Raw genomic sequence first — 13348 nt, 5'->3', positions numbered from 1 at the left:
GCTTGACAACCCACTCCAGTGTTCTTGCCTGGAGAATTCCATGGACAGAGGAGACTGGCAGGCTATAGTTCATAGGGTCACAAAGAGTTGGAACTGGAAACAACTGAAGTGACTTAGCACGCAAAAAGAGCCTGAAGAAAGTTGATATATATGACCGCATCTCTGTACTATATGCCTAAAACTAACATAGCATCATCAGTTAATGACTATTCAATTAAAAAATAGTTTGAAAAAAGAATTTAGATAGGGAACCAACACCAGGAAGAGAGCCATCACCAAAGACAACTTTGGTTTGTAGAAGAAAGACTTCTCAGACTGGCAAGGCAAACGTTCACCAAACATTTGCTCGGCCCATCTCCCTGTGAACTGTCTTCCTCCCCTTTGAAATCCCAGACCACTACCCCCTTCTCCTTAGCTCAGAAGAACATTAAAAGAGAGAGAGAGAGGGAAACAAGTTTGAATCTGGACTTTGAGCCGTAGCCGTGTGAATCCACTGTCTCATCTACAGAAATGGTGAATGGCCATGCAGTCCGCATAGGGTCATGGTGAGGCCGTGCAGGTCATGGTGAGGCCAAATATTAAAGGGCTTGCTTGGCATGATGCCTAGGACCTAACAAGGACTTGATCAACAGAAGCTGCTGCAGAAATGTATGCTGATATGTTGGGGGTTAGGAGACCCATCTGCAAGGATGGTAATGCTTTGCTGCAGTGACAAGGACGTCACTGAAAAATAAGAGTCCATTTCCGCTGTGCTTCTCTGACCCTCAGTAGGACTACTACTTTGCTAGGGCTGTTGTAACAGAGTCCCATGAATTAGGTGGTTTAGGGAACAGAAATGTATCTTCTCAGGGTTCTTGAGGCTAGGAGGCTGAGATCGGGGTGTTGGTGGGGTTGGCTCTGTCTGAGGCTGTGAGGGAGAGCCTGTCCTCACCTCTCCCCTCGTTCTGACGGTCTGCTGGCCGTCTGTGTTGGTCCTTGACTTGTAGGTGAATAACCTTCCTTGTTTTGCCCCTTCATCTTCACATGTTGGTGTTTCTGCATCCAAATTTCATCTTTTTATAAGGATACCTGTCAAACTGGACTAGGGGAGGGGACTTCCCTGGTGGCCCAGTGGTTAGAGCTTTGCACTTTTCACTGCTAAGGGCGTGGGTTCAGTCCCTGGTCAGGGAACCAAAATTCTGGCATGTGGCATGGTCAAAAATATAAATAAACTGGATTAGGGGGACCAGTTGATCACATGATCATCTGAAAAGACTGTTTCCAAATAAAGTCACATTCCTGGGCGGTAAAGAATCTGTCTGCCAATACAGGAGACTTGAGAGACACTGGTTCGATCCCTGGGTCAGGAAGATCCCCTGGAGGAGGAAATGGCAATCCACTGCAGTATTCTTGCCTGGAGAATCCCATGGACAGAGGAACCTGGCAGGCTGCAGTCCACAGAGTCATAGAATCAGGAGCACCCTGGGCCTTCGGACTGTAATATTACTTTGTGGGTGGACACAATTCAAATCATAACGGTCATTATACCAACATTGTTTCCTTGTCAGATAAAGAGACTAGTCTAAGCCTCCACTGCTAGTGGGAAGATTGGGAAGGCAGGAGGGGACCTGAGCTGATTTTTCAGAGACGAGCTCTACAAATCATGCTACCTGGGAGAGGCCCATCCTCACTAAATCAAATGCTTCCAAATAGGCAGCAGCAGTTTGCTTATAGGCAAACAACAGTCATATACCCGTGTCTCCACTATAACATTTGTAGCAGCCCCTATACCAACGAGCAGGCAACCACCCTGCTTTCTGTACGCTATGTCTCAGATTTTGGGGAGATTCAGCCTTGATGTTGCGCTACTGGGCCACTGTGAACATTGCCCAGGTTGTGCACTGCACAAATCTGGAGGGTATCACTTACATGATAGTCTGTTCTGGGCAAAAATATGCAGCAACCCTGAGACCACATCCAGTCCCTACACTCTACAGCTCAACTGTGTTTTTCCAGCTCCCAGCTATGTATTCAGGCTTATTAGTGGGATTCAGCAATGTGTGCGTGTGTGTATGTAAACAAGGGGAGAAGAAAAAGAAGAGGGAGAGAAGGGGAGAAAGAGAGACAGACTGGAAGGAGGAAGGGAAGAGAAACGAGAGATGTAACAGATCCCAATAGAATAGTCTGTATACAACCCTTGAAAAGGCTAACAACAGGAAAAATAACATCAAGTTCTGATAGTTCTTAGAAGAAAATCCATTAAATTATGGAGAAGTCAACCAGCAGCTTAGCAATGGGCAGAATGCTTGTGCTAATTATAAAGGGATAAAAGAGTCACAGCGAAAAGCAGAGCTTCACAAACATGTACTTGCAGGCCATGTGCAGGACATAAAACTGAGACAGATTTTCAGATCAAGTCTGGAGCGGATGCTTGGAGTCTGGCCTCATTTCAAGCTAAAACATTTCAATGTTGAAGCAGGTAGGTGATGAAGGATTGAAAGATGAAGCTTCAGAGCAAGGAAGAGCATCTTCCTCATTTTTACAAGCTGATGTCACTTGTAGGGCTTCTCAGGTGCAACAGTGGCCAAGAACTCACCTGCCAGTGCAGGAGACACGGGAGATGTGGGTTCGATCCCTGGGTCAGAAATGGCAACCCGCTTCAGTATTCTTGCCTGAGAAATCCAAAGGACAGAGGAGCCTGGTGGGCTACAGGCCATGGGGTTGCAAAGAGTTGGATACAACTGAGGGACTGAGCATGCATGCATGTTACTTATGCTTATAACCAGCATGCTAACTGTGATTTGAGCAAATCACAGCTAGAAAGAAACTATGCCAAATGTCATTAATTGTGTTTATCTTCTCCCCTCCTTATTTTCTCTTCCTCCTTGTTTGTTTTCCTCTTTTTTTTTTTTTTTTTGCATTTTCCTCAATGAAAGTAATTTCTTAAAGGAAAGAATCCCTGTTTTAATTGAAGTTCTTTGTGTAGATAAGGTAGCATACCATATTTTTTTCCTCTAAAATGGCTAAAAGCTATTGTGTGATTTAGTTTCAAAAAAGTGTTCAGCATCAGAGGAACTGGGTTATTCTAGAAGGAAGTGTACATGCTGGAATATGTAATATTCAGGAAGATGAATCCACACTTGGCCCCCAAAACAGCTGAGGATAGATTTTATTTTTACTTAGTCCTAATTTTAGTGTAGATGAAGCTCAGTCTTAGGGGCTAGAAACCAAATTCTCAAGCTTGGATAGCTAGAGTACTTTCTGAAGGCCATTTTATTTTTATGACCATTTGGTTCAGAATTAATGAGAACCACTTTGCATAGAAATCATTTTATATTCTAAACAGTACCTTTTGGGGATTCTTCCACTCACCTTGTAGATATAGATTATCAAAGTTGATTTTTATTTTTTTGTTCCCAACTCATTACTGTTCTAGTCTATGAACCTCAGAGATAATTACCTTTTAAGGTCCACAATTTTAGAACATTTATCAGGTTATTAAAGCCACCAATTATGGTATAAAACACCCAAGGAATTTTGAGACTGTTGGAGGGATTAAGAAAACCAACTTCAAAGATTCCACTGGGGAGGAAGGAGCACATGGGACGAGAAAAGCTTCTTTGTCCTGGTTGAATCCTCATATTTTTACATCTTTTGAAATGTTCCTTTTTTCTTCTAAAAGAAGAGATAATTCTTCTTGTGAACAAGATCCTCAGAAGTCAACTGATGACTCTAAAATTTCAGAGAGATCTTCATGTCCCCAAAATCTATTAAACCACTAAAATGATTTTTGATCCCTCCATGTGATGGAGTGGTAACGAATCTGCCTGCTGAGGCAGGAGACACAGGAGATGCGGTTCAATCCCTGGGTGGGGCATATCCCCTGGAGAAGGAAATGGCAACCCACTCCAGTATTCCTGCCTGGAAAATCCCATGGACAGAGGAGCCTGATGGGCTACAGTCCACAGCGTTGCAAAGAGTTGGATACAACTGAGTGAGCATACACACAAAAAGCACACAGTAATGGAAATACTGGCATAGATGGAGAGCCTTATGCTATAATACAGATGGTGAGGATCTTTGTTGCTCTGGGAGCCACAGTGCCAGATACATTAACTCCATTCAAAAATGTCTTTGAACAGCCATCTCAATGGTTGATTCTCAGGGCTGAAGGGAGCCTAACAAATTTCCATTTCACTTGGTAGACTGAGTGACTTTCACCTTCAAACATGTTCTAAAAATACAGTGTCTATTTTAAAAGAGAAAAAACAGGTCTTATATGGCACACTGCCAAAATGTAAAGAGTAGTTTAGGGAAATAAGGGAGGAAAAGCTAAGGAGGACCCTCCCCTCCCAAGGTAAACGCCCTGTTACAAACCTCAGCAATGAGTGTGTGTTCGTGTTAGTTGCTCAGTCGTGTCTGACTCTTCACGACCCTGTGGACTGTAGCCCTCCAGGCTCCTCCGTCCATGGGATTTTCCAGGCAAGAATACTGGAGCGGGTTGCCATTTGCTCTTTTCACATTATCTCCACCTCATTTGCAGGAGGAATCAGGTTCCTGAGGCAAGACTTTGTGTCCTCCTCCTAAACAGTAGAGAGATGGAGGCACAGGGAAAATAGAGAGGGGTGGTTGCAATCCCAGCCACCGAGCAGGAGGCAGAACTGTGGACGTCACTGCTGTAGGGGCCGCAGCCCAATCGGTGGTGCAACACCCTTGACGCAGGAAGTGTCAGCCTGCAGTCAGTGATGCCAGTAGGTGCTCATGGAGACGGGTCTTCTGCTGCCTCCAGACAGCTGGGACCACCATGGAGTCATAGTGACACCCTGCAGAAAATCCTTTTCCACTGCCATTCTTTATATATTTTCCCTTAAATTTTACTTATTTATTTCTGGCGGCACAGGGTCTTCACTGCTGCCAGGGCTTTCTCTAGTTGAGACGAGCAGTGACTACCCTCTAGGTGCAGTTCTCGGGCTTCTCACTGTGGTGGCTCCTCTTGTTGCAGAGCATGGCTTCTAGGCAAATGGGCGTCAGTAGCTATAGTGCACAGGCTTAACTGCTCTGCAACTAAGCAAGTCTGATCCTTGGGTTTGGAAGGTCCCCTGGAGAAGGAAATGGCAACCCACTCTACTGTTCTTGCCTAGGAAATCCCATGGACCGAGGAGCCTGGTGGGCTACAGTCCATGGGGTCGCAAAGAGTCGGACACAACTGGGCGCGCACACACTAACCAAGGCAGGTGGACTCTTATCCACTGCACCATCAGGGAAGTCCTCCACTGCCTTTCTTTTCGAAGGCTCTGTTCCAAGATTTAGTCCCAGACTCATACCTTCTGACCACGTCTCCCTAGTCGGTAGGTCTTCACAGAGGCCATTGAATTCTTCCATGAGATTGTAATACGTGTACAGCAGCTAGTACATGCCAGGCACTGTTTTAAGTACATGGACGATATGAACCCATTTAATCTTCACAGCAGCCCCACAAGGTGGATATTACCAGTATCATCCTCATTCGCTGAGGGGGCAAGCGAGGCTCAGAAAGGATAAGTATCTTGCCCAAGGTTATACCACTGGTAGATGGTGCCAAATTTGAGCCCAAGCCATCTGAGTACAGAGTCCTTGCTTATGACCACTAAGTTACGCTGTCATCAACTAAAGCTTGGCATCTCATTCACAAAAAGACATGAAAGGAGAGATAAGGGTGAAGGGCCTCCAAGTCCCCTCACTCTAGATCAACTCTGTCTTGTGGTCCATACTTTTTCAGCAAGAGGTGACCTCCTCCCCTCAGAGCCACCCCACGCCTGCTTTCCCTCCAGGGTTGAAACCTCACGGTGTTAGACACACCTGCTTCTGGGGCAGCTGCTGCAGAGTTCAAACCTGCTCACTGGGAGAAACAAAACCTACTTATTTGGCTTTGTTCTCCAGTGGTGACCCTAAAAACCAGCATTAGACTCAGCAGCAGGTATTGTTCTTGGCACGTTAGTTAAAAACGATACCTGTTATGAGTCATGCATGCAGAACAGACTTGTGGTTGCTGAGGGGGAGGTGGAGGGGTGGGTTGGGGGTGTGGGATTAGCAGAGGCAAACTATTATACATAGATTGGATAAACAGCAAATCCTACTGTATAGCACAGGGAACTATATTCAATATCCTGTAATAAACCATAATGGGAAAGAATATGAAAAAGAACATATTTATAGATGTATAATTGAATCACTTTGCTGTATAGCAGAAACTAGCACAACCTTGTAAATCAACTAGACTTCAATAAAATAAATTTTTAAAAAATGATACCTGTTTCAATCGGCGTTAAGACCTCAGATTGGGACAATGTTTTCCATTGCCCTTTGAAATCATCCTGTGATCTTGATCTAGATAAAAGACATCAGCAGAAGCGGTGAGACAGATGATCAAATCACATAGCTAGGCGAGTGAATCTTCAGATCAGTGCATACAAATCACCTGGGGATCACGTTAAAATGCAGATTCTGATTCGATGGCTCCTGAGAGATAACCTCTAAGCCGTTGGAACATCGGTCTGGTCAGTGTCTTTGTTTACTGGTTTACCTTGGGCCGTTCTGGATAATTTATGCCAATAGTGTGATGTATGGTGAAGACCTTGTCTGACCTCTGGAGGCTGAGTACATGCCCACTTGACTGACCCTCTTTCAAGTCAAGTCCCTGGACACTAAAGCTCTGGTCAACTCCCCTGGTTAGCAATACTTCTATTGTTACACAGATTTGCTGGGAGAATTAAGCACTGTTGGTACGAATCCATGAGGGGAGGACCGCTGGAAACTATCTCCTCTCTCCTGAACTCTGTCCTACCTGCCTTTTCCTTTGTTGATTTTTGTTGTTGGATTGTTCAGTTGCTAAGTCATGTCCAACTCTTTGCCACCCATGGACTGCAGCAAGGCTCCTCTGTTCTGCACTATCTCCTGGAGTTTGCTCCAATTCATGTCCATCGAGTCAGTGATGCTATCTAACCATCTCATCCTCTGCTGCCTCCTTCTCCTTTTGCCTTCAGTCTTTCCCAGAATCAGAGTCTTTTCTAGGTCAGAATACTGCAGCACAAAGCAAACTCATAGGACCTTCCGGTCACAGGCTCCCAGTCCTCCTCACCCCAGCCCTGGCAGGGGCAGAAGCTTTTCTCCTTGAAGGTAGCTGGACTGAAAGGCCCTGCTCATTTCTTAAGATCAGTGGTGTTTCTCTTCTCTCTTCCAGGTGACATTACTAACAAGGAGGGCAGGGGACCCTTAGGATTCTGGTCTCCCATTTCTTCAAGTTAAACTTGCCTTCACTCATTCGGTAAGGCACTACCTTTAACCTGTACTTACTTTTGAAATGTTTTAACTGTTTATTTTGATTACTTCCAGAATATGTTTCCTTTTTAAAAAAATCACACTTGTGATATTGTTATTTATAGTAAGAAACACACATAGGTCTCCATCCCTGTTGCTGGCACACAGCCCCTAAAGCCCCGAGGATTTCCCAAGAGAAAAGAATAGCAAGAGCATCTTTGGTTCTACTATTTGCTCCTTTGTCATCAGTTTCTGAAATTCTGAAAGACCTCCAGTTCCATAAAGGTGGAAGAAGTATCTTATTATTCATAACAAGCCCTTTGCAACCACACTAGAATTTATGTTAGGAGAAGGCAATGGCACCCCACTCCAGGACTCTTGCCTGGAAAATCCCATGGATGATGGAGCCTGGGGCTGCAGTCCATGGGGTTGCGAAGAGTCGGACATGACTGAGCAACTTCACTTTGACTTTTCACCTTCATGCATTGGAGAAGGAAATGGCACCCCACTCCAGTATTCTTGCCTAGAGAATCCCAGGGATGTGGGAGCCTGGTGGGCTGCCATCTATGGGGTCGCACAGAGTCGGACACGACTGAAGCGGCTTACCAGCAGCAGCAGCAGCAGAATTTATGTTAACGAGGTAGTTTTGGAAAGTCACTAAGGATGGGGGGCTGCTTGTAAAGGGAATCAGCCAGGTGATTAGAGGGTTGGAACTTTCAATTTCATGCCCCAGTCTTCTGGGGAGTGTGGAGGGAATGGCCAGTAATATAATTATACTTATGTAATGAAGCCTCCATAAAAACCCAAAAGGACATGGTTTGGAGACTTTCAGGGTTGGTGACTTCCCACGTGGTGCAGTGGTAAAGAACTGTTCACCAGTGCAGGAGACCTGGGTTTGATCCCTGGGTCAGGAAGATCCCCTGAAGAAGGAAATGGCAACCCATTCCAGTATTTTTGCCTGGAAAATCCCATGAACAGTGGAGTCTGAGGCCAGGCTATAGTCTATGAGGTTGCAAAAGAGTCAGATGGAACTTAGTGACTAAACAACAAGGGTTGGTGAACACAGAGATGCTGGGAGCTTCCGCTAGCTGCAGAGGACACAGAAGGTCTGCCCCTTGATCCCCATCCCAGGCCCTATGCGTCTCTCCCACCTGTCTGTTCCAGAGTTAAACTCTTTCCTAATAAACCCTTCATCTAGTAAGTAAATTGTTTTCCTGAGTCCCATAAGCTGCTCTAGCAAATTAATTGAACTCAAGGAGGCAACCTCCCATTTATAGCCAGTCAATCAAAAGCACAGGTGACAACCTGGACTTCTGACAGGCGTGCAAAGTGGGGACAATCTTGTGGGACTGAGCCCTCTGAGTGTGACACTGTCTCCAGGTAGACGGGGTCAGAACTGAGTCAAATCGTAGGACATCTGATCGGTACCCTCTGAGACGTGGAGAACTGCTTGAGAGTGTTGGGTAACACTTACCAGATACTGACTATATTAGTGCCTAAATCTAGGCAGGTCTTCCTGTACAATGCCTGTGCACGTGCGCTTAGTCACTCGGTTGTGTGAGACTCTGTGTGATCCCCATGGACTGTAGCCCTCCAGGCTCCTCTGTCCATGGAATTCTCCAGGCAAGAATACTGGAGCGGGTTGCTGCGCCCTCCTCTAGGGGATCTTACAGACCCAGGGATCCAACCCGCCTCTCTTATGCCTTCCGCATTGGGAGGCGGGTTCTTTACCACTAGCGCCACCCGGGAAGCCCCCTACAATGCCCAACACTGTGCACGTCTATCAGCAGAGGCTGCCAGCCATGGTGCTCATCACTGCCATGAAGATTATACACAGAGCCACTGGACACTGTTCAGATGCCCCATACAGAGACACGGCAACGTGCCTCTTACGCACGGGTCCTTCCTCTGGCTCAGCTCTCCCACCTTTAATGGATATTTCCCCTTTTTGATGCTCAGCATCTACACCCCTTCCTGGGGCTGGAGAACTGTCTCCTCTTTGACTCTTGGTGGAAGGCAGAGCTCATCAACCAAGAGGGAAGCTCAGGGCTCTAGAACCTGTTTTCCTGGTTCCCTCAGATGGTGCCTCCACCTAGGATTCTGACCCTGGGGGTACCGACTGGAAGAAGCAGGTACCTGGGGATTCACTCCAATGACAGAGGCAGCCCAGCCATCTTCCGTCTCCAGGGTAATAGCAGCGACCAGCCAGCTGTGGTGTCGAGTTCAGATTGGAATGAGTATGATTCTGGCCAGCTAGCTGCTCATCTCTTCCTGCCTGCACTGTGGGCTTCCAGCTACTCATGTCTTTTAAGTAAATGGCTTTTCCACTTATATCAGGCAGAGCTAGTCACTCTGGCTTAAAAGTCAAGATACTGACACGTTATCCTTAAAAAGCAACTGCCTCCCATCACCTTTGGCCTCCCCCCATCTAGGGAAGATGTCCTCCCCAGGGGTGAGCTAGAAACATTTAAAAGGCACAGGGGTGGAAAAGAACTGGAATTCTAAGGTGGGATAGGGATGATGAAGACTGTTAAGAGAAATTTCTCTCCTTACTAAGCTAAGAAATAGGATGGCAAGTTAAAATGTAAGCAGTAATTTGAGCATCTCATAAAGCCTCTAAAAAAGTGTTATGAATGTCAACACTAGGAGAAAAAGAACAATAGTTTCCTGGTTTTTCTCTGAATCCCTCCCCATGCCCCAGCCAACGTGGAAAGCATGTGCCTTTGGCTTACACGTGCTTGAAATGTTCACTGTCTATTTCCTTCAGGATTACAGTTTTCAGTTTGTTACCTACATGAGTCATTCAATTGTTTTCCTCATACAACGCCTGAGGGAGAACCATCATTTACCATCCAAGAGCGCAGGGTCGACCCCTCTTCCCCAAGCAGACACATCACTTAAAACACACAACATGATCTTCTTTATTTAATTGTTTAATCAGTTTACATTCCACAACTGACAGGTTATTTATTTTTATTTTTTCCATGAACAAGTCATTTAATTAATTACCACTTTTTTTCTTCAATCGATGGAAATACAGTATTTCTGCCAAATTCAAAAAAGAAAATTGCAAGATGCAGTCAGTGTCAGAAGTCCCCAAATGCTCTCTGCTTCCTCAGTTCTTGCAAAGTCACAGGAACCTGGCAATTTCCCTTTTCATCCCGCCCCTCCCACATCCCTGTTAAATTCACCTCTCAGAATAGCACAATAGTTTTGAGATCTGGTTTGGATCACCTTTCCTGTAATTAATTAACTATGAGAAGGAACAGACAGTACAATAGATCTGATAAGATGTAGCATTCTTGTTAAGATTAAACGACACATATTCACATCGTATCAGAACAAAATAACATAATATTTAATCTTATTTTAGCACCAATAACCACAGGAATTGCTACCTCCGAGGGCAGAGGTGATGTTGGAATCCTGCAGAACACATCACACCTTGTCTAACCAATCAGAAAGCACTATGCAAATTAAAGGTAAATCAATGTCTATTGACTGAGCAATAATCTGGTGGACCATAAACACTCCAGGTGTTTTGAGAGTTTTGTCGGCTATGGTCCCTGTCTAATGATCAAATATAAAACATACTCACCGAATCAGCTCATTCTCTTTTGCTCAGTAACACAGGGCTCAGAATGTGGTATTTTAAATGAACCCAACCATGTCATATTGGGTCTTCTAAATACTTTGAGAACGCCCAGGGGTTGTTTGCTTGCGTTTTATTCTGTACTTGGCAGTAAAGATCTCACTTCTTGTCTCCACCCCCGAAGAGGTTTCTTCAAATCTAAGGAAGGCCTCCAGGCAGGGAAGAGAGGTGGGCAATAGTGGACCCTGAGTCCCAGTGTAAGGGACAGAGTGTCATTGCCACCTCCTAGGAGACCCAGTCTGCCTGTGGCCACTGCTCTTTTAGCATTTAAGGAAAGTAAGGGGTTGAGAAAACAGCTCTGAATGTTGGTGAGATGCTATTAGCAGGTGACTGGACCAGGTGACAAGAGGTTGTGGAGATCTTTGTTCCTGACAAAGACAAGGTCCGCCTGGTCCTCTCTCCACCCTCAGATAAAGGGCGTCTAGATAAAGGATAAGTTAGAGCGCCTATAGCTGAAAAAAGTGACTTGCTTTTTTCTAGAACTCTGATGGGTCATCTGGGGCTGTGTCCAAGGGTAGCACTTACCCTCTGGGCCAGATGTGACGTGTTTGACAAGCAGTGGTCCTCTCCTCGGCTAGGATGGCAGCCTGGACATTACTCCTGGGCTTTCTACTCAGGGCCATCACAGATCTCCAGCCTATTAGCCATGAGGTCTGAGTGACTCATAGGTGAGGGGGGATTCCAACTCCTAACCAAGAGTCTAAATCTTTGCTGTCTTATATATGGTAGCTGGTGGCCTCGTGGGGTTACTGAGCCCTGAAAATGTAGCTGGTCCAAACTGATGTGTTTTCTAAGAGCAAAATTCACATCAAATTTTGAAGACTTCATTTGGAAAAAAATATAAAGAACATCAAATAGCTCAGTAATTTTTATACCAAGTCCATGTTGAAATGTTATTTTTTGATTCCATGTTGAAATGATAGGGTTTTTTTTTTTGATATGTTGGGTTAAAACAGGTATTAAAATTAATCTCATCTATTTCTTTGGACTTTTAAAAATGGGGCCACTAGGATATTTAAGATGGCATATGGTGCTTGCATTGTATTGTATCTGCTGAACAGCACTGCCCCCAGAGATGGTCACTGAAACATCAGAGAACAGAAAGGTTTGGATTGATAGTATCATGGAGGAGGAAGGGGTAGGTCACTGGCCAAGCCTGGTGTGAATCCCGCCCCTGAAGCAGCTAGTCTTCTCAGTCCTAGGGGAAGGCAGCTCTTTGTATTATAGGACTACCTGCCCGTGTTCCTCTTCCTACTTCCTCTCTTGGTGCCCAGCCTTTGGGGGATCCTTCTCTGCTGCCATGCTGAGGATGCCCTGTGATTCTGCCATTTCCTCCTCCAAAAGTTTTATCTTACCTCTACCGCCACCCACCCCACCCCTGCTTCCCCTCCACCTCTCCCCTCCCCTCCCACCAAGGCTTTCATCGTTCTGATTCGATCGCATCCTTAGCCAGACCCCCTGCTTCCGACAGTAGCCACCAGGTTGGTAGAGTAAGTCATAGATTACAAAGCAATTCACACACATCATCTCCTTTGAGACTCTTCCTCCTACTGACAGCACTCTGTCAGTAACAATAGTAAAATGAGATTGTTAAGAGTGGGTGGAAAGGTGTCTGAGAATGAAAAGGTAGATAAAAGGCTTTGGACTCTGAGCACAAACTGGCTGTTAGCTTGAGGTTACTTTCCGAGGAGTGAAAGCGTGGGGCGAGAGCAGCAAGGAGGGACTCTCGAATGTACCTCCCACAGTAAGCGCGCTCCAGCACGGGTTCGAAGCCTTTCCCAAAATAGCAGCAGGATGGCCAAGGTGACTGGGTGCCCCAGGAGCCCTGGAAGCCCCCCTGTTTGGCTGAGAGGACGCAGAGACAACGGTGAGGTAACAAGATTCACCCAAGGCCCTGAGCAAGCCAGTGGCAAAGCGATTCAAACCACCCCCGGATCGGGTCTCTGGGTTGACCTTCGCGATAACCTTCGCCTTCACACTTGGATGACTCACTTTTACTTTTCAGAAAATGCATTTCACTTGAAAGGCCAAAACCTTTCAAACAGAGAGTTCCAAGCAGACACTCGTGACTGTCAGAGAAACAACCAGAAAAAAACCAAAACAAAAAACAACCTCCTGGGCCAATGGCTTCCCTGCCTCGGAATCCCACCCAGAGTGGGGTTTCCGGGCAGTCCACGTAAGTCCTCAGAAAACTGAGGGCTACAGCAACGCATCTGTCTAGTCTCAATTCCCTCCACGCTATTTTCAATTTCCATTTTTATTTGTACATTTTTACAGATAGTCTTGAATAGCAAAACAGTCACACCATGGGTGGAGATGGGGAAAGAGGAGGAGGAGTTATGAAAGCTCTGTATGTGAAAGGCAGATTTATAGTCACAGCGACACAGACACACGGATACACTCAGGCCAGGAAAGGTCTAA

Source organism: Capricornis sumatraensis, chromosome 5 (assembly GCF_032405125.1).
Source record: "Capricornis sumatraensis isolate serow.1 chromosome 5, serow.2, whole genome shotgun sequence".
In the NCBI taxonomy this organism is placed as follows: Eukaryota; Metazoa; Chordata; class Mammalia; order Artiodactyla; family Bovidae; genus Capricornis; species Capricornis sumatraensis.
Note: the sequence above shows the minus strand (reverse complement) of the source record.